This window comes from Balaenoptera borealis, assembly GCF_965194805.1.
Source record: "Balaenoptera borealis genome assembly, chromosome: 2".
Classification (NCBI taxonomy): Eukaryota; Metazoa; Chordata; class Mammalia; order Artiodactyla; family Balaenopteridae; genus Balaenoptera; species Balaenoptera borealis.
Window position 1 is genome coordinate 68,285,041 of NC_138867.1, and position 22,414 is coordinate 68,307,454.

Consider the following 22,414-nt stretch of genomic DNA (forward strand, 5'->3'; position numbering starts at 1 on the left):
ACCATAGGTGCCTGGGTTTATCTCTGGGCTTTCTATCCTGTTCCATTCATCTATGTTTCTGTTTCTGTGCCAGTACCATATTGTCTTGATTACTGTAGCTTTGTAGTATAGTCTGAAGTCAAGGAGTCTGATTCCCCCAGCTCCATTTTTTTTCCCTCAAGACTGCTTTGGCTATTTGGGGTCTTTTGTGTCTCCATACAAATTTTAAGATAATTTGTTCTAGTTCCGTAAAAACTGCCATTGGTAATTTGATAGAGATTGCATTGAATCTGTAGATTGCTTTGGGTAGTATAGACATTTTCACAATATTGATTCTTCAAATCCAAGAACATGGTATATCTCTCTATCTGTTGGTATCATCTTTAACTTTTTTCATCAGTGTCTTATAGTTTTCTGCATACAGGTCTTTTGTCTCCCTAAGTAGGTTTATTCCTAGGTATTTTATTCTTTTTGTTGCAATGGTAAATGGGAGTGTTTCCTTAATTTCTCTTTCAGATTTTTCATCATTAGTGTATAGGAATGCAAGAGATTTCTGTGCATTAATTTTGTATCCTGCAACTTTACCAAATTCATTGATTAGCTCTAGTAGTTTTCTGGCGGCATTTTTAGGATTCTCTATGTATAGTATCATGTCATCTGCAAACAGTGACAGTTTTACTTCTTCTTTTCCAATTTGTATTCCTTTTATTTCTTTTTCTTTTATGATTGACGTTGCTAGGACTTCCAAAACTATGTTGAATAATAGTGGTGAGAGTGGACATCCTTGTCTCGTTCCTGATCTTAGAGGAAATGCTTTCAGTTTTTCACCATTGAGAATGATGTTTGCTGTGGGTTTGTTGTATGTGGCCTTTATTATGTTGAGGTAGGTTCCCTCTATGCCCACTTTCCGGGGAGTTTTTATCATAAATGGGTGTTGAATTTTGTCAAAAGCTTTTTCTGCATCTATTGAGATGATCATATGGTTTTTATTCTTCAATTTGTCAATATGGTGTATCACATTGATTGATATGCGTATATTAAAGAATCCTTGCATCCCTGGGATAAATCCCACTTGATCGTGGTGTATGATCCTTTTAATGTGTTGTTGGATTCTGTTTGCTAGTATTTTCTTGAGGATTTTTGCATCTATGTTCATCAGTGATATTGGTCTGTAATTTTCTTTTTTTGTAGTATCTTTGGTTTTGGTATCAGGGTGATGGTGGCCTTATAGAATGAGTGTGGGAGTGTTCTTTCCTCTGCAATTTTTTGAGAAGAGTTTGAGAAGGATGGGTGTTAGCTCTTCTCTAAATGTTTGATAGAATTCACCTGTGAAGCCATCTGGTCCTGGACTTTTGTTTGTTGGAAGATTTTTAATCACAGTTTCAATTTCATTTCTTGTGGTTGGTCTGTTCATATTTTCTGTTTCTTTCTGGTTCAGTCTTGGAAGGTTATACTTTTCTAAGAATGTGTCCATTTCTTCCAGGTTGTCCATTTTATTGGCATAGAGTTGCTTGTAGTAGTCTCTTAGGATGCTTTGTATTTCTGCAGTGTCTGTTGTAACTTCTCCTTTTTTATTTCTAATTTTATTGATTTGAGTCCTCTCCCTCTTTTTCTTGATGAGTCTGGGTAAAGGTTTATCAATTTTGTTTATCTTCTCAAAGAACCAGCTTTTAGTTTATTGATCTTTGCTATTGTTTTCTTTGTTTCTATTTCATTTATTTCTGCTCTGATCTTGATGATTTCTTTCCTTCTGCTAACTTTGGGTTTCGGTTGTTCTTCTTTCTCTAATTCCTTTAGGTGTAAGGTTAGATTGTTTATTTGAAATTTTCTTGTTTCTTTAGGTAGGCTTGTATAGCTATAAACTTCCCTCTTAGAACTGCTTTTGCTGCATCCCATAGGTTTTGGATCGTCGTGTTTTCATTGTCATTTGTCTCTAGGTATTTTTTGATTTCCTCTTTGATTTCTTCAGTGATGTCTTGGTTATTTAGTAACATATTGTTTAGACTCCATGTGTTTGTGTTTTTTACGTTCTTTTCCCTGTAATTCATTTCTAATCTCATAGCATTGTGGTCAGAAAAGATGCTTGATATGATTTCAATTTTCTTAAATTTACTGAGGCTTGATTTGTGACCCAAGATGTTATCTATCCTGGAGAATGTTCTGTGTGCACTTGAGAAGAAAGTGCAATCTGCTGTTTTTGGATGGAATGTCCTATAAATATCAATTAAATCTATCTGGTCTATTGTGTCATTTAAAGCTTCTGTTTCCTAATTTATTTTCATTTTGGATCATCTGTCCATTGGTGTAAGTGAGTTGTTAAATTCCCCCACTATTATAGTGTTACTGTCGATTTCCTCTTTTATAGCTGTTAGCGGTTGCCTTATGTATTGAGGTGCTCCTATGTTGGGTGCATATATATTTATAATTGTTATATCTTCTTCTTGGATTGATCCCTTGATCATTATGTAGTGTCCTTCCTTGTCTCTTGTAACATTCTTTATTTTAAAGTCTATTTTATCTGATATGAGTATAGCTACTCCAGCTTTCTTTTGATTTCCATTTGCATGGAATATCTTTTTCCATCCCCTCACTTTCAGTCTGTAATGTGTCCCTAGGTCTGAAGTGGGTCTCTTGTAGACAGCATATATATGGGTCTTGTTTTTGTATCCATTCAGCAAGCCTGTGTCTTTTGGTTGGAGCATGTAATCCATTCACGGTTAAGGTAATTATCGATATGTATGTTCCTATGACCATTTTCTTAATTGTTTTGGGTTTGTTTTTGTAGGTCCTTTTCTTCTCTTGTATTTCCCACTTAGAGAAGTTCCTTTAGCATTTGTTGTAGAGCTGGTTTGGTGGTGCTGAATTCTCTTAGCTTTTGCTTGTCTGTAAAGCTTTTGATTTCTCCATGAAATCTGAATGAGATCCTTGCCGGGTGGAGTAATCTTGGTTGTAGGTTTTTCCCTTTCATCACTTTAAGTGTATCATGCCACTCCCTTCTGGCTTGTAGAGTTTCTGCTGAGAAATCAGCTGTTAACCTTATGGGAGTTCCCTTGTATGTTATTTGTCATTTTTCCCTTGCTGCTTTCAATAATTTTTCTTTGTCTTTAATTTTTGCCAATTTGATTACTATGTGTCTCGGTGTGTTTCTCTTTGGGTTTATCCTGTATGGGACTCTCTGCGCTTCCTGGACTTGGGTGGCTATTTCCTTTCCCATGTTAGGGAAGTTTTCGACTATAATCTCTTCAAATATTTTCTCTGGTCCTTTCTCCCTCTCTTCTCCTTCTGGGACCCCTATAATGTGAATGTTGTTGCGTTTAATGTTGTCCCAGAGGTCTCCTAGGCTGTCTTCATTTCTTTTCATTCTTTTCTCTTTCGTCTGTTCCACAGCAGTGAATTCCAACATTCTGTCTTTCAGGTCACATCTGTTCTTCTGCCTCAGTTATTCTGCTATTGATTCCTTCTATTGTAGTTTTCATTTCAGTTATTGTATTGTTCATCTCTGTTTGTTTGTTCTTTAATTCTTCTAGGTCTTTGTTAGACATTTCTTGCATCTTCTCGATCTTTGCCTCCATTCTTTTTCCGAGGTCCTGGATCATCTTCACTATCATTATTTTGAATTCTTTTTCTGGAAGGTTGCCTGTCTCCACTTCATTTAGTTGTTTTTCTGGGGTTTTATCTTGTTCCTTCATCTGGTATATAGCTCTCTGCCTTTTCATCTTGTCTATCTTTCTGTGAATGTGGTTTTTGTTCCACAGGCTGCAGGATTGTAGTTCTTCTTGCTTCTGCTGTCCGCCCTCTGGTGGTTGAGGCTATCTAAGAGGCTTGATAGGAGGGACTAGTGGTGGGTAGAGCTGACTTTTGCTCTGGTGGGCAGAGCTCAGTAAAACTTTAATCTGCTTGCCGGTTGATGGGTGGGGCTGGGTTCCATCCCTGTTTGTTGCTTGGCCTGAGATAACCCAACACTGTATCCTACCCAGGCTCTTTGGTGGGGCTAATGGCAGACTCTGGAAGGGCTCACGCCAAGGAGTACTTCCCAGAACTTCTGCTGCCAGTGTCCTTGTCCCCACGGTGAAACAGAGCCACCCCCTGCCTCTGCAGGAGACCCTCCCACAGTAGCAGGTAGGTCTGGTTCAGTCTCCCCCGGGGTCACTGCTCCTTCCCCTGGGTCCCGATGATCACACTACTTTGTGTGTGCCCTCCAAGAGTGGAGTCTCTCTTTCCCCCAGTCCTGTCAAAGTCCTTCAATCAAATCCCACTAGCTTTCAAAGTCAGATTCTCTAGGAATTCCTCCTCCTGTTGCCGGATCCCCAGATTGGGAAGCCTGATGTGGGGCTCAGAACCTTCACTCCAGTTGGTGGACTTCTGTGGTATAAGTGTTCTCCAGTTTGTGACCACCCACACAACCGTTGTGTCAATTGATTTTATTGTGATTGTGCCCCTCCTACTGTCTCATTTTGGCATCTCCTTTGTCTTTGGATGTGGGGTATCTTTTTTGGTGAGTTCCAGTGTCTTCCTGTCGATGATTGTCCAGCAGCTAGTTGTGATTCTGGTGTTCTCGCAAGAGGGCTGACCCTGCTTTTCATTCTTTTTATTTTTAATTGTACAAATATTCACTAAGTGCTTAAGTACCAGGCACTGTAGAAGACACAAACATGAATACATTTTAATTGCTACACTTAAGGAGCTGATGGTCTAGTAGATGGCATTAGTCAGGAGGCACATACTATAGAGTACAAGGTGGTATGTGTGAGGTTAATGCCATAAAAGAGTACAAAGAAAGTTCTATAGGGACTGGTCATCTCAAAATCAGGGAACAGTCACCTCCACTTGAGAGAAATTGGGAAAGTAGACAAGGCATTTGTGATGGATTTGGAAATATGGGTAATGTTTTGATAGGTGGAAATAGGCATCCAGGAAATTCCAAGCAGGAGAATAACATGTACTGAGATGTTCCATTTATCTAGTGAACAGAAAAACTGCAGAAAGAGCTGAGGGATGGAGCTGGAGTGATAGGTAGGATGAAGTGGCAGTTATATTGTTAGCAGCCATGAAATGAGCAGGAGAGTTTATATTTAACGTCATTAGACAATTGGAAGCCTTCACATATTTTAGTAGGAATTTAGTGTGTGATCAGAGCTGTGTGTGTGAATATAAACTGACACTTGAATTTAGGAAAGAACTGGGCAGTGATGAGAGACATGGAAGCCCAGTTACGGCACAAGCAAAATAATTCTTGGAAGAAATAGTTGAAGTATAAGTTGGGGAAGATTGTAAAGATGTTTCAGAGGTAAAAATCTACGTAATTTGGCAACTGATTAAGTACAGTTATTAAAGTGAAAGGGAAGGAAGAGATTTATTTAGCTGCAAAGAAAGAAATTTTCAAATTCAATTCAATTTGAATTTATGTATTCAATTTGTTTGTAGCTAACGTTTCCAAATTAGAAACCACAGATTACTGAACCCAGAGATGAAGTATGTGTGAGAACACGCTAATCTGAATGTAAACTTTGTCCTTAATATCTGTACACAGAAATCGAGGCCAGACCAGTTAAGCCAACACAACAGGGTAAATAAAGTTTTGAAAAGTACTCACATTAGTAGTTCTTTTTTTTTTTAAGACACGAATGACTTGGCAGTTCTGAGCTTACATGGCTAGTAGAGTAGTCATACTATTAACAGAATCTGGAAATCCAGTGAGTAGGCTGATAAACTGATTACTACTAGTCATATGTTCTTTGACTCTGAATGCACTTGGACCACCAAAGCAAAATGAACAAAAAACAATATCTTTCTTCTTTTTCTTCTCCAAGAATAAAATTGTATTCAAACTACCAGGTCAAAGACATGAGAGGGGGTTGCAGATGTTTATAACAAATCGAATATAAAAGAGTTTGAAGAACAGATTATGTTTCAGAAGGCCACGTTTAAGTCTATTCATTGCAAGATCCATATAAAACTATGCAAACACCTAGACCTTTCCTGAGTTAACACTGAGCTCACAGACACCTGATACTGAGGCTCAAACATTTTTTAATTCCAATAATCACTTTTGTCTCTTACTCCTTTTTGAAGATTGTGTGGACACCATACTTTTCTTATTCTGCACGTGAACCCTCTTCGGCTTTCAGAATTATTCCTGATTTCAAAGATTTCATCCCCTACCCAATCATCACCATTTTTCATAACTCTCAATTATTTTATGATCTTTTATTTTTAATAGAAAATATCTCTCTTCTTACCAGCACTTTTAGTATTTCCACTGAATTTTCATATATCACACATGATAGGATTTATGTTCGTGAAGCATGACAACACCTTCTACTAGCAAGTACTGTGACAGACAACACTAAATGAATGTACACAACTGCCGAAGTCCTCTCTTGTTTGGGTGCAGAAATGAAACAACTTTTGCTTTGGCTATGAAAGTCAGTAGGTTGAGAAGTTCATGAGTACAGGTGACGTGTGTGTACTCTGTGGCCTCAGGCCGTCCATCTCCTGAGAACATACAGGAAGTGAGTCAGTCTTTTCCTGCAGGTCAACCATGATAGTGTAAACTAAGCAATTCAAGCCTTTTCTCTCTCTGCGAAGTGAAGAGACAGGCTCAGTATGATAAATATTTCATTAATGTTTGGGCAGCATCTGTATTCCCCCATATGAGAAAAATCACAAGAAACATCTATGAAAGCATTCTTATGAGGGAACTTCTCACTGAGAAAATGCATCCATCCCACAGCTCACCTGCCTCTCTCTCGGGACTTGGGACTTTTGCCAGGCTCAGGTGGGTGCCACGTGAGGGTGGGGTGGGGACTTTCTTCTCATCTCACAAAGTCTGTGCTGGGACAAAGTCCAGCTGTCCACAACACTTTTCCCATCCAGGGAAAGAAGCAAGTATTGTAATATTCTCCTTGATTTATATTCCTCTTCGTAAATGTCTTTTATCCTTTCCCTCCACTACTTAAGTGTTACTTTTCTTTAAATTGCACTGGTTCTGGATGTGCAAAGGAAGGGAGGGTTTAGAGGGAACTTCAGGGTCTTAAAAGGCATCAGTTAGAAACCTAGAAATTAAATGACAACAACAACAACAAAAAAGCAAATTGTGAGGCTGGAAATTGAACTAAAATATATAGGAGAATAGTTTGCATGCAAAATAGTATTGATTAATTGTCCTTTGTTCTAGAAAGCAAAATTTTAGAAAGTTACTTTTGTATCTGGAACAATGTAAGTTGCATTTTCCAAGTTCAGTATTATGGATGGTTTCAGAGAATTGAGTGAGACTCAATATTTAATCAGATTTCATTTTCCCTATAAGGTTAAGTGGAAATTTGAGAAAAATGTCTCTTTTCTAAACACGCAGACTTATTAATACAGAGAATAACGAGCAATAGGGAAACCTATGTAAAAATAAAAATCCATCTAGATAAATATGACTCCATTTTTTTGAATCATATATCAATATACTGGGGAAAATTTAGGCAATAGATTGCCTATTGACAGTGACTAGTATCTGCAAGCCAAAGATTTGTGTATGGTTGTGGCATTGTTTTGTGTTAATACTTGAGCTTTTTTTAGTTTTAAATAACTAGTAACCACATGTTCAGGATTTTGTAGAACTGTCTTGATTTAAAACAACTCTCTCAACAGGGTGATTTTGACCTCCCTCCCCTGCCCCCTGCAGGGGACAATGTCTAGAAGCATTTTGATTGTTACGAAGGGTTGGTGCTAATGGCATCTTGTGGGTAGAGGCAAGAGATGCTGGTGAATGTACTGCAATGCACAGGACAGTCCCCTACAACCAAGAATTATCCAGGCACAAATGTTATTGTAATAGTAATATTCAGTGGTAATACTCTGGCTGAGAAACCTTGATTTAAAATATTCTATCCCATCGTCTTTCTGCATGCTCGTTAGCTCATGTAGCCTGGCATTCCTAATCTGGAGTTCAATAAGTATGATCCAGTCATTTTATTCTACAGTGGGCTCCACTTAGATCAGGTTTTACAGCAAAAATACTTAAAAAGTACAATTTTACATGTAAAATTGTTGCCTAATATAACACATAAATTTATTTTTTTGTTTTAGTTCAACTCTGTGTTAACATTTTGATACAGTTTGTACAGGCTTATTAGGCCAGTTAGCCATGGAAAACACATTCTAAACTGACAACAGAATGTTTACGCAAACATAGCTTGGAATACCAAGTTAATAATTTTTATTACAAGAAAATCTCAAAAATTTAAATCAGGAATTCCAAGCGCTAAACCATGACTCTGCCTCAATAGCATTTCATTTGCTCTGGCTTTCACAACTGTATAGAACAGGTACTGACATTCTTCAACATGGACTAGAGATGAACATTTTACCCAGTGGTTGCAGAATGACTGAACGTACTGTTCCTCCTTTCCAGGCCCTGCTGTTTTACAAAGAGGCCATTTTGAGCGACACGTACCTGATAGTGGGTGTGCAGCTGGGACCTTTGGGTGGGTGTGAATAATCTTTCTGTGGGTTGAGTTGTACCCAAGAACAAAGTAAGACCTGAGCCTCAGAATGCAGCCTCTGTACTCTCTTTTGAAGAGTTTTGTTTATCTTTAGCTTAAATAACATTCTAGAATATGTAAGCAAAGTCCCTGAGGTACACGGTGTAGTAGAACAGATTGCACAAAACTGAAGCTTTTATTAGGCAAGCTGTGTGACTGGTGCTCAATGGACATTCCAGTATCATATGCATTTTCAAAAAAACTTAGATGTTCTAGCAGTAAGCTAATTTTTGAGGGGCCACAAGTGTTATGCATCCTGAAATATAAATGTAAATTCACATCAAACATAACTGGTCCGTTAAAGGTCAACAGAATTATTACCCATCCTCCCACCCTCGCCTCCTGCTTGGCCTTATGATCAAAGCTCACTGTGTATTGACATTTTAAAAATGAATGTGACAAAAATTTATTTTGTTACTATCCTCCCAAGTTCCTATTCTTTAGGGAAAACTAGTTGTCTAGGGTTGCCATCTTTTGATTCATGATAAAGCATTCAGGTTTCAACTGTATGTTCATTTCTTTTCTATTTATTCAGTCAAAAAAAGAAGATGGAAATATATAACCTCAGAAATATCAGAGTCACTATAAAATGCCCTCAATCAGGTCTAAACTATTTTATTGTTATTTGTGGAGAAATAAGGTGCATACTACCAAATTTCAAAATATACGTATAAAATTGAAAAAAAACACAGGTATTGCTTTTCAGTTCCAGATCACATTATCTTTGGAAACCATTTAAGGTATTTTAAGAGTTTTAAGAAAACTAAGCCTGACTTATTCGCCAGGACAAGCACAGATTACGTCTTGTTTATGGTGAGTTTTCTTATTGGCCTCCTTAAGAACAGTAGTTTTAAAATCAAGTTCATTGTTTCCATGGGGTAAGAGAAAGAATTGCGAGGAGAGAGGAAGGTACGGAGGATATAAGGGAGTATGACAGGATCAGAATTTTCAAGGTTCTTGGGGCCCAATATTTGTCCATTTCTTATCGTCAATACTTTTCATGGATTCTCTTCCTTTTTCTTTTGTCTTCTTTTGGGTTTACAACTTTCTGGTTTGACAAATTAACAAGCACATAACTGAAATAAACTTTGCTGTGTTTATTTCTCCCTTACTTCATTGCAAGTATTTAAATATTCAGTGTAAGACAGTATATGGCCTTGTGGGGATAGAAGATATGTGGCCCGTGGTGCTTGTTCCAAAGAGAGCTCTGCACATCTGCAAAATTGGCTGACTAGCTCTTAGAGAGGTGCAAAAAGATAGATTCCCTTAAAATCCTCGTTTCGCTTATGCGCTGCCCTCCCTTTTTAGCTTGACTTCAAATTTCCACCTAGAGAATCACTATTATTCATGGTTGCAAATTTACCTAAGCCAATTTAGCTGTTTAGCAAATGTCAGGTTTTTTTGGTAAATGTCAGAGAGGTAGGGGTAGTTACTGATTTTCTGCCAGCCTCTCTATGAACTAATGGCCAGATGGTTAGTTACAATGAAAGCAAATCTGAAACCAAAGTCTGCCAAAGGTACCTGCATTTATTAGTGAGCTGTCACAAAAACTATCAGAGACTGTTCTCAAAGCATGGGGAAACATCTATCCTTAAACCTTCTGACTAGTACCATGCATGAAAAGTTTACTTTGAGAAGGATGCAATGGTATTTTTTTCTTATTTTTTATTACTATTAAGATATAATTAAAATACAATCATAAATGTTAGTTTGTTGCATTTTGATAATTTTATATACCCTTGTAACCACTGTTACAAATAAGATACAGTTCGATATGTTTTCGTTCCCCACTCCCCAGAAAACAACCCGATGCTCCTTTCCAATTAATCCCCTCCCCCAACAACTGTCTGGTTTCCATCCCTGTAAATTGGTCTGTGTGCATTTACATTTCATATAGGCAATTGTATTCTAAATAAGTTTGTAGTTGATTCGGGACAGAATCCCTTAGGAGTGAAGAGATGCACTGCCGGATGGGCTGGATTCTTACTCTTCCAATCACACCAGGGATGAGGGTCTGCAAAGTCTTTCTAACCAACTACGTATCTTAAATATCACTCATTTCACAAATGAAGAACTATTTCTAATACTCATTATACTATTTAACCAATCCTCTGGCATAGATTTCAATAACAATACGTGAATCAGCTCTCTTGAGGAGTGTATTAAAGTTTTCGCACCTCTATTACATGCTCGGGATTGATAGAGGAAATTGTGATGATCTTGCTCCTGCCTTTGCCTGTTTTCCTGAATAAATCCCACTCACCCTTAAATGCACAATTCAATAGCCCTTTGTCACTATCAAAGCAGGTTTTATTGTTTCTTCCATTTCCCATGGTTCTTTGTAAGAACTTTATCAAAGCACGTATAAACAGTGAATTTACCACATAATGTGCTCTTTCTTGGCATGTAGATTTTCTCTTCAGAAATCATATCTTAGACATCTCTGTATTTTCCATGTAAATCACTGTATCCTCCAGCACAGAGCGCTAAATAAATATTTGTTGCAATGATAAATGGATGGATGGATGACAGATGAATAGTTTAAAACATTCATGTGTTATCTGGGGCTTTTTCAAAGAGTAGTTTATCAAGAATTCGGGACATTGTCGAGTTTTGGGGAAAAGAATGTCTTCATTGGGGGAATTTCAACCACAAATGCTCTCTGGATGTGTGGGCCAGAATGATGCCACCTCATCAGGAAATATACCTCCCTATGGCACTAAAAAGAGATGGATGATGATGAACTCTATAAAAATAGATTTCTCTTTTCTCCTGATTTTTACCGAGGGTTTACATTGCTTCCTTGCCATGACAATTCTCCTTCCTTCCTGCCTTAGTCTTTATATGAGGTTTATTATATTATTGGAGGATATGAGGTTAATCATGTCAGTGAACTAGCTAGAGTTCATTGCAAGATTTTATCTCAGAGATATTGAGATGACTGGCTTAGAAAGAAAAGATTCCTGGAAAACAGTGATTTGGATACCTGTGACCATCTCCCTCCTAGCCACAACTTTTGCTTTCTGCAATGGTAGATAAAGCCTTCCTCTGAACAGAAAAGCTTAGGTACTGACATATCTCACTGGACAAAAAACTCAGCCCGGGTTTTATTTGCTTCATGATGCATCAGAAAACATTAAAATTCTCAGTGTCTGTGGCAAGTTATCAGTTAATTGATCCTAACTTGGCATAATCACAATTAATTTTTTCTTAATTTTGCACATAAGACATGTGCTCCTCTGTAAGTAGAGAGGAAATTTTTATTGCCTAATAGATTCTTAGCACTAATTAGGGTTATACAGTTATAGTTCAGTGAACTAAAGAAGAATGCTACTGAGAAAATTAGCACACTAGTCAGAGTTTTCAATATGAAATGGAAAAATGCCTTTACCCAAAGAACATCAGTCTTTTACCTCTCCTTCTAACTCAGAGAAACATTCCATTTCTAGCTACATACTCCTTCTCTGCCTCATCTTCCAAACTCATGACTCTCTCCTTCTGCCCTGGTCCCCTTTGAACTATTTTCAAACCAGATGTCAGAGTGATTCTGTTAAACTGCAAATCAAATTATGCCACTCCTTCGATGAAAACTTCATAGTGACTTTCCGTCTCAGTCATCCCTAAAGCCTATCCTATCACTTTATCCAAGGCTGTAAGAAAAGCGGACCTCGCTCTGGAACAAGAGACTGTTTCTTCCAAGTCTCTTCTCTATATAAACATCCTTGAGAAAATAGCCCAGAACAAAGGCAGTCAGTACCTCTGACCACAAGATGTGTGGAAATGTGAGACTCATGGAAAATTATTTCTCAGCAACTATGCATTTTGTCTGTCTTGTTTGTTGTCTATATCCCCCATTACATTTTAAACTCCATGAAGTTAGGGGCGTTTCTCTAGCCCCTAGAAGAGTACCTAATAATAGATACTTAACATGTGGTGTTGACCAAATGAATGAATGTCTAGTCCTTCACTAGAGGTTACAAAGGAAGCTGGCTGACAGAACCCTCCTCAGTTCAATGATGTGAGTATGAGACAGGCTTCTATCCCAGATAGAGATATTTGACCACTGATTCCATCTTCTACTGCTTAGAAAACTGTCAGGCTCGTGGTAGGCATTCTGTAATTATTTGTTGTATATATATGATTTATTATTGGATCATGTGATTACAAATCTGAGAAGTCCAAGATGTGCAGTGAGCAAGCTGGAGACCAGGAGAGCTGATGATGTCAGTTCCAGTGCAAATCCAAGGGTCTGCAAACCAGGAGAGCTGGTCGTTAACTTCTAATCTGAGTCTGCAGGCTGGAGAAGACCTATCTCCCAGCTCAAAGATAGAAAGAATTCTTTCTTACTCAAGGTTTTTATTCTATACAAGCCTTCAACGGTTTGGATGAGGCCCACCCACAATGGAGAGGGCAATGTGTGTTCCAGTTGCTTAGAGGAGAAAGTGAGGGGCAAAGGTCAGGAGACGGGGTAGTCTGTAGGATCGTAATTGTGACTAGGAAGTAACCAGGGTGAAGAGACACTGGGGTGGGGTAGGGAAAATGCCTTGGGGTTTCCTACCCGGTCTGAAAGATACGGAAACCTAGTATGGCACTCATGGAAACTTCTGTGTTCTTTTCTTCTGCTAACCCAGGGAAGGCCCTGAGAAGGAGGAGACTTCCTCTCTCAGTTTGTTCTCTGTGCTGGGAATTTTAGACTGGAGCCCCATCTCTCCAGCTAACTACTACTTTCTTTGTGATACCAAGGGCCTCAAACTGGAGTGGGGAAGTGGGACAAGTGTGAATCTACTGAGTGAGGGTGGAAACCATATCAGCCCAAGGGCAAAATTAGGACTTCTCTATTAAGTACTTGGTCCTAAATATATCACACAAAAGGCTCTAACTAGAAATATAATAAAGTTTTATGTTTAGAAGTTAAAACTTTATTTGAAAAACAAATCTCATCTCATCTAAGAAGCACCCTGACAGACATACCCAGAAGTAATGTTTAACCAAATATCTGGGAATGGGTCTCAAAACTGGCAAGTTCTGGTAACTTGGAAGTGAAAGAAGAGAGACTGTCTCCTGGAGTGTATATCCAGTTGAGTTTGGAGAAAAATGGACAAAGACCATTGAGACCACCCTGGGCCCAGTCAAGATGACACATAAAACTAACCATCATCATTGCTATGGTTCCTCCAATTCTTAACAGATACTAATAGATAAATAACGGTGTTCCAAGGATCTGGTGAGTTCAGACCACTGTGTTCCGGGTCATCTTTACCACACACAAAACTTAGGTGATCACAGGTGACAGAGGGTTAGTCCTATTCAGCAGATCATGGCTGTGGATGGTGATATGAACAAGCTCACGCTAAACTAACTGAAAATAAGGAATTCAGAAATACACGGAAGACAAAACAATCATCTCTAAAAGGTAGGAAGGATGCTATAAAGATAATCTTGATGTGTTTGATTGCCCATGAAGTTGACATAGTGACGGAAATAGAAGCATTGTGCACTGCAAAAACAACATCTCTTTGATTTGTTGTTATTAGATATCTGAAACATTGGAAAGTGCTGAGGTAATGGGACCCAACAACAGGCAAGTTCTGGTGGGTTGGGAATGAAAGAAGGGAGATTGTCTGGGTTCTGGAGAAAAATGGGCAAAGACAATGTGAGGACGAACCACCAGTGTAGCTAATAGCACTGTTCAGGCATCATCCAGCTGTCCTCTTTACTCACATAAAAAGCCATGAAATCTGCTTGCTTTCTAATCTCTCTCTCTTTTTTTTTTTTATCATCGTGGACAAATGAAATTTTTAACTCTCTAGTAACTCAATCATAGAACTGCATCTCATTTTATTGTTTTCCTTGGGCTTAGAGACATAGAATATTTTATTTCAGATTCTTTTCAAATAGTTCTTTTACAGAAGGTACTACTCAATATTTGATTTTTTCCCCATATAATACAGTAGTGCCAAAAATAAGTCAGAGTGAAGCTCTAAGTAAACAAATTATTAGAGCTGTTTACTTTTTTAAATGAAGGTGTTTGGCGGATAAATTACAGTTTCATATGTACCATCTGTTTATTTAAAGAATACATTGCAATCATTATCCAGGTGTCTTGTAATAAAAAGTTTTAAAAACAGTCTGTACTGTTGCTTTTTCATTCTGAAGGAATCAGAATTTCACATGTTGAAAATCACCTAAGGTTATTTTTCTTCTGGAAAAAATACTGGCTTTGACTCATCAAAATCTCACAAGACTTCAATTCATTCGAAGCTTTAGCTTCCCTTTTGGTAACTTATTCATGACTTATTCACTCCTGAGAGTGGCCAATCTCCTAGGTAGAAATGACTAGATTTCTAGAAATGAGGCCTCAGTGAGTCATCATTTTGGCCTGAAAATCCCATTTCCAGGGGTAGAACATCAGGGATGGTGGCACACCCATTATGAGACATATGTTAATAAGAACCGAAGCATTTGTGCCTAAAAATGTTTTTCCTGAAGTTTTTGGATGTAAAACAGAGAAATTGAACTAAGTTAGGAGTCATTCAGTGGCTGTGGTCATGTACTGTTTTGTGGAACAGGATTAGGCAACTACAGACTAGCAGTGCTTCAGGGATTGGTTCCCTATGGGGTAATGATACAGGCTTGCAGGTAAGACCAGAGTTCAGGACCAGCCAAAGCCAGTTACCAGGGAACCGAAAATCCAAAAAGCCAGATGGCATGGATTACAGAATTATAATTGTGAATGAGCAGTCATAATTGGGAACCAGTTGGAAGCAAATAAGTCAGATAGGGACTCAGAAAGTAAATATAAGACATTCTGATGAAATCTGGCTGATACAGACTTGCTGGCTGAGTTTACTTTAAAAAAAAAAAAAAGGCTTCTTATGGTCCTCATAAAACTCAAATAATACTTGTGGGTATACATTTAAAAATTAAGGGGAGAATTGATGTCTTTGCAATATTAAGCCTTTGCATCCATGAATATACCTTTACTTATTCAAATCTGTTTTAGTATTATTCCTCTAAAAGTCTTTCTATCTTAGGTCTATTCCTGGCTTCATGGTGATTTTGTTGTTGCTATTGTTTTATAATGGAAAGGAATTTTGTTTCTGTTACATTTTCTAATTGATTATTATTGGTGTATAGGAACCTTAATAATTTTGATGTTGACCTTGTATCCTGCACACTTTGTGAAATTTCTTGTTAGTGAGAATTCCACAATAATCACATAGGTAGCCAATATATATAATTTCCTTCTTCATGTCCAGTATATTGCATTGGCTAAGATTTATAATCCAATAGAGGAATTATCTTCATTTATTTTTTAAATGTATTTTTAAAAAATCATAAATGTTGAATTTTATGAAATGCTTTTTTTCCTGCATCTGTTGTTATGATCATGTGGTTTTCTCTATCATCTGTTCATTAATGCAATACCTAATAGTTTTCTATTATTGAACTCTTCTTATATTCCCAGAATAAACAGAATTAGGTCATGATGTATTATTTTATACACAACTTTACTCATTTAGATAATATATTATTTAAGATTTTGGCATCTACATTTTTGTTAGATTGGTCCCTAAATTTGATTTGGTTTTAAAATGTGCTTTATAAATGTAGGTCTGTCTTTTTCGTTCCTAATAGCGTTTGTGTTTTATTTATTTTATTGATTAGTCTTTATTCTATTTCTTTTTTGGCAAAGCATATTTTGATTTCACTGGTCATTTCATTTCTTTCTTTGCTTTTTATTTCACTAAAACCAGTTCCTAACTTTATTATTTTCTTGCTTCAACTTTTCAGATTTATTTTGTTTTACTTTTCCTAGTTTCTTGAGTTAAATGTTTAACTCATTTAGCTTTTTAGGAAACTCAGTTTCAAGGTACTTTCCTTTTCAAAGAAATGAATTTGTACATTTTTCTTTGTAGTACTTTCATTGTCATTTGCTTCTAAGTATCTCATAATTTCCATTGTAGTTTCCTCATTATCCTATGAGCTACTTAGGGGTGCATTTTAAGGTTTTAGGGTGTGTGTGTTTATACACGTGTGTGTTTTTGTATAAGAAAACAAAGTCTGTATAATATTAATTATTCGAGATATTTTGAGACATACTCTATTCTCTAGTTTCTATCTTTGGCTTGTGGTTTTAAGGTTGCTTCTACCTATTCTTATAGTACAGAACTAGGTCTTAAATTTACAGTTTAAAGCTTCTTCCCTGCTTTAAGTGGAGGATATAGAAAATCTGCAGACCAGTCCTACAGGTCTCTTGATTTAATACTTGATACTAACTGTATCTGTGTTCCTTGCCTTCCTAAGTCAGCTGCTCCATGGAAACAGTAACCCTAGGAAGTGGTTGGGAGTAGTTTTTGTTGTTGTTATTTTTAAGTGTGTTTTATGGGATGGAAACACCTTTCCTGTCTGCAGCTTTAAGCAGTGGTCACTGACTCACCTGGACCAGTTTTTGGCTACCTGCTCTCAGGAGCTGAACTCTTGGCTATTGCTGCCTACTCTTGGACACGGCGCTCTGATGACCATTGGCTTGGGACCCACTCTGTGTCTTGAGTTTTTTGGTTGTTTGTTTGTTTATTTGTTTCTGATTCAAGAGAAATTTTATTTTGCTTTTGATCCTACTATCCCATTTTGGTTTTCCCTTTCTGTATTTTATTCCTATGTGTTCAGATCAGAGGGAGTTCACCAAAGCTTTTCTGGGCTTTTTTTTTTTTTTTTTTTTAAACTTTTGGAGTTAAAGTCACTTTGAAAGGGGCACAGTCTCTACAGTTAGATGCACTCCACAGCCTTCTCTCTTACTGGCCCTAAAAGCTTCTGAGTGTGCAGATTCTTATGTAAAATGCAGTTCTTTAAGTTTCCAACTCATAGATGCCATTATTTTTGACTCATAAAGGATTTTGAAAAATTGACTTCACAAAATATACCCCGCCCCCCATTTTACCTGCATATAGCTTTACTCCCTTTAGATTGCAAACAGAGTATCTACAGAAGAAATGGTTAATGGCTAGTCTCAGAGTCTGCATCAGTATTGGGATCAATAAATGATCTTTTAAAGATCACTGAACCTTGCTTGGCCTTAACTCCCTCATCAGTTAAAATGAGAGAAATGGATTTATCTGACCTTTGAGATTCATGTAGGAACATGGCTGGGTCTATATCATACTGAATCTGAGTAAAAAATATAATAATACTAAACAGCACTTGAGAGAACCTACCATATGGTGTGTAACTGGGTGTGATGCTATGTCTAATCCTGTTAATTTAAAATTCTTCAAAAACCATTAGTGAGTTGGAAGACAGGGTGAAAAACATATTAATTACATGGGCAAATGATGCTACATAAGGAGGTGTTGCAACTGTGAGGGAAAAGAGAAATGACAGGTGTGGTTTATTACCTATGCATGGCCAAGAGAGAGCAAAGGACTCGCTGACTGATGCACACATTATGTTTGTTATTCTAGCACAAATTTTTCTTAATGAGCCAGATTCTCCCATTGTTTAAATTGTTCCCTTAATTCTTCCAAGGCAGTTGGTATACCATGCCCTGGAGTCTCAAAACTGCCTTTGATGTTATACTGATATCCCAAATGTTATACTTCTCAAAGTGTAGTTTAGGCAGTTGAGAAGATCTGACTCAATTTAATGTTTTAAGTACCAGGGGCTTTTGCACGATATCTTGTTTTCTCCCTGGAGAGTTATATTAATTGCAATAGGAACACTGAAGTGGTGACACACTTAGCATTATTTATCTCTGCATTGGCACATGGAGGACCTATTTAGCTAGTGGGGGCATCGGAAGCATCATTTTCAGTTTCTAAAGACATCAAGTTTTATTCCCAATCCTTTGCATTTCTTAGCAAACTTCTCTGTAGACTTAATGATCTATTCACCTTCTCAAAAGAACACTAAGTATTAATAACGAAATATCCCAAAGAGACCAACATTTTGTTGACTTCTAGTTTTCCTAATTTTTTAGATTTGCTGATTATGACATAATTTTGGTTACTTATTCTTTCATATTTGTTGTTGTTGTTGCTGCTACTGTGTCGAACATCAAAGCAATTTCATAACTTTGACTGGCATGCTACTACTTTCTGGTGCCCTGAAGTGTTTATTTCAGTACACATGCTCACAGTTGCCATAGCTCAAGTTCAAGACTAATATATCATTCTGTTATCAAATATTTGCCCTTCACATTCCTTTCCATTCCCCAGGTTTTGTTTTGTTTTAATTTTGACTGAAATTAATTGAAGTTACCCCTTGGGTAACTTTACCCCCCAGCCCCCATGAAAAACAAGAAGACAAGTTCTTTTCACTTTTAAGTTTTACAGCTATTCATTATATAGTGTAGCTGAAAGGAAACATCAAAGGTAAACTAAACCACATTTAAATAGACTTTCACACATTTTTATCTGTATTCTTTTCAAGGAGAGAGAGAACAGATCTTTTGCCTTTCTCTTTTCTACTTTCCTCTTTGAGTGGCCATCATCAAACATCCTTTTTTCCATTTTCACACATTAAGCCAGTATTTATCTGACAAACCATTTCTTCTCTTTTATCTATCTTATTTTGAACACAAGTAATGCGTACTCATTGTATACATTCCTGAATAATATGAATTCTTGAAAGCACAAAAAAGATTCAAATCTAAAACAATAAAATCCACCCAAATTTGTACTCCTCTGAGGCACCTACTGTACCGTTTTGCATGCTTACGCACTGTCTTCTACAAATCTTTTCTCATATACATGTGGTTCACAAGGCTTTGATCAACTTTGCTGTTATCTTTAAAGAACAGTGACAGCTGCCCACCAGGATATATCTACTACTCTGAATTTTAAACGTTTGAATTTCATTTAAAAAGCAGAATGATCCATTACATCATCATATGCTGGAAAAGCTCAACCAAGGCCAGTGTCGTCAGGATCAGGCTTCTGAGAGCTTGAAGCTGCAATAGAGAAGTGCCCCAGCCACGTTTGCCTTCAGGTGGGCAGTCAGAGGGACCAGTGTATGTGGACATAGGGAACGGCTCAGGCTTCTCCAGCAAGTCTACACATCTGAAAGAAAAATAACCACTTCCCAGACCATAAACATTAATGAAATAGCATTTTACTTCTTTGGAATCAAACATTAACTGACCGTTATGTACAGCCCTATAATTTATAATTCTAAAAAATCATAAAATGTAATCAGGTTGGAAAAATAATCTTAGTTTGGCTAATCTTGTGATTTCTCTCCAAAATATTTCTGGATTTAGTCACTGGTATCCTGTTACGCCCCAAAGATATTTCACTGTACGCATATTTGAATCAGGTACAGAATTTCATGAGTTGAATCTTCTTTATCTCCTGCCTCAAATCATGTTTCATATGACTAAAACTCTTCGCACAATGTCCACCTACATTGTCCTGTGTATGCAGGATTGGGTGAGATCAGAGGACACCAAATGGAAAGCAATGGGCCAGACCCGGCTCACAATTATCTTTTATTTAGGTCTGAATTTTTTTAAAAAAATTTAAAATAAATCTGTTGCCAACATTTAAAAACGGATAGAATACACGTAAATATATGGATGCCTTGCTTTTCAAGAGACCAGACAACGCTGGGACTATATTGAAGTCTAACAACAGTCGGCTTGGATCGCCGTATACGTGGGGCGCGCCCTCTCTTGCTATCAGCCCAGCACCTCCAGGTCTTCCACACCTGGCTGCGGTTACTCATTCCCCTCCATCTGCTTTCACGTCTACGGCTTCTTCTCTGTGTGTTACTCTGCTTCCCCCTCACCACTGAAGTTCTTCATGGGCTCATAGTATAACCACACCTCGCAACCAATTATTTTTCCTTTCTTAAACTTATTTCTACTTCTGGAATGCTCCTTTTGTTGTTGCTGTTTTGTTTGCATAGGTCCTTTCTCTATTTTCATAGTTGCCTCGTGTCACATTTTTATATTCCAGTTAAACCGTTTGCAATTTTCTGAAGTTTCATATGGTCTTACACGTCACAGAATTCCTTCAGCCTGTGTTCTTTCCTCTTCTCACAATGCCCATGTTCTTCTCATCCATTCTTGGACATCACATGGTCATCCTCCAGGAGTCAGTACCAGTGCTGCCTTTTGCTGGCACAGCCGGTCCCTCTACCAGCTAAATTAAGGGTCTCTCCCTTTGTCTGCCAGAGAAACCTTACACACAGTTCTATTAAAACACGTATCCCATTTGTAAGTCTAGAGTGTGCTTGTTGATCTGTTTATCTGTAGCCCCTCAGCCTCTCTGCCCCGGACTCATTCCTTCAAAGTCAGGAAGTCAGGACCCCAGGTATCATCAAGGCTCAGTGTGTTCACACTCAACAATGTGCTCAGCACATAGTAGGAGTTGAATAAAGGAATGAGAAGTAAAGGATGCACTTAAAGATACATTTGTGGTTCTCTAATTGTTTCATTACATTTTGCTTTATTTGATAACTTTTACTAAACTCACACTTCTAACATTTGATGGCATAAGATTCTGCTATCCTCTTCTCTTCCCTTCCTTCTTTTCTTCCCTTACTTTTACAGGTTGAAAGCATGCCCGTGTACACACACACACACACACACACACACACACACACACACACATACACACACACACACACACACACACACTGCCACCACCACCACTACTATCACACAGCAGAGTAAGTATACTTAAAATTGTTCACTAATTTGGAAAGTTCCAGTAGCACAGAAATGGAGATCTAGAATTTGCAATATAAATATCAGACTTATATGCTATAGTGTCTTATATAGTTTATTAAATTTTATGTTTAAAACTTGCTCTGAAAGTAAATAATAATAATTAGAGGAAGAATTTCATGTAGAGATAGAATGAAAGGAAATTCTGAAGGCTCAAAAGACTCTGCTAGTTACTATGGATCGTGTAAATGTGGCTGCTTTCAGAAAAGATGTTAGAAACTTTTAGACAAAGCTGTAAAGGAGTTGACTACAGAAAACTTCTTCATGATTACAGTATCACATCTACTTGCAAACATGGGTCATGAATACCCTCATCTGTGTGCCTACTTTGGAGCTGTTTGTCTTTATAGGACTTTACACAGCTGCCAGCTAATGCAGACCTTTATATGCAAAATCTGACACTGATATTTTCCCCCAAATGACACTTCGATTCATAAATTATACGAATGCGGGTAGCACTATTCATTTATAAAATAACGCAGCTATCACTTAGTAATGCAATTCAAAACATTCTTCACTTTATTTAGCCATTTCCCACCCCATTACATGTGACGATGAAACGAATAAAAATTGATTAGACGAGGAGTAAAAAGTGGGCAAAAGCATTTCCCGGCATGTTGCCTGCCTCGTGGAAAAATGATGGAACTGTAGCATTTTATTTCCTATTGAGGAGATGTTTCTTGCTTAGGTGGCCTGTTTCTGATTAAAAGCATGTTTGTAATATTGCATTTCACTTCCATAAACAGAAAAATATGTTCTGTGCCAGGAAAGAGTCTGGTACTAGCTGCAAAAACAAAGGAGATGTTATTGTGGCAAGACAGAATATCCCTGCTTCCAAAGCTGGTAGGATGGCTGGTTTTGAAAACGTAGCAAATCTTGTCTCTTAGCTTCTAATTTCTCTATATCGGGTCAGGGATTAAAGTGGTAGTGGTAACAATAATAGTTGCTAAGATAACAATAATAGCTCTAAGTTTTGGAACTTTTTCGAGTGTGTTACATTACAGATAAATATATTATCTGTAATTGTCAAAACAACCTGGAAATGTGGACTTATTGTCCTAATTTACAAATGTGGACTCTCAGCCTGAGCCCAGTTAAGTGACTTCCCTGAGGTGGGCAGTGAGTGCCCAAGCCCAGACTGCTGCCGTCAACCCTTTCTCTCTCCTTCTTGTAC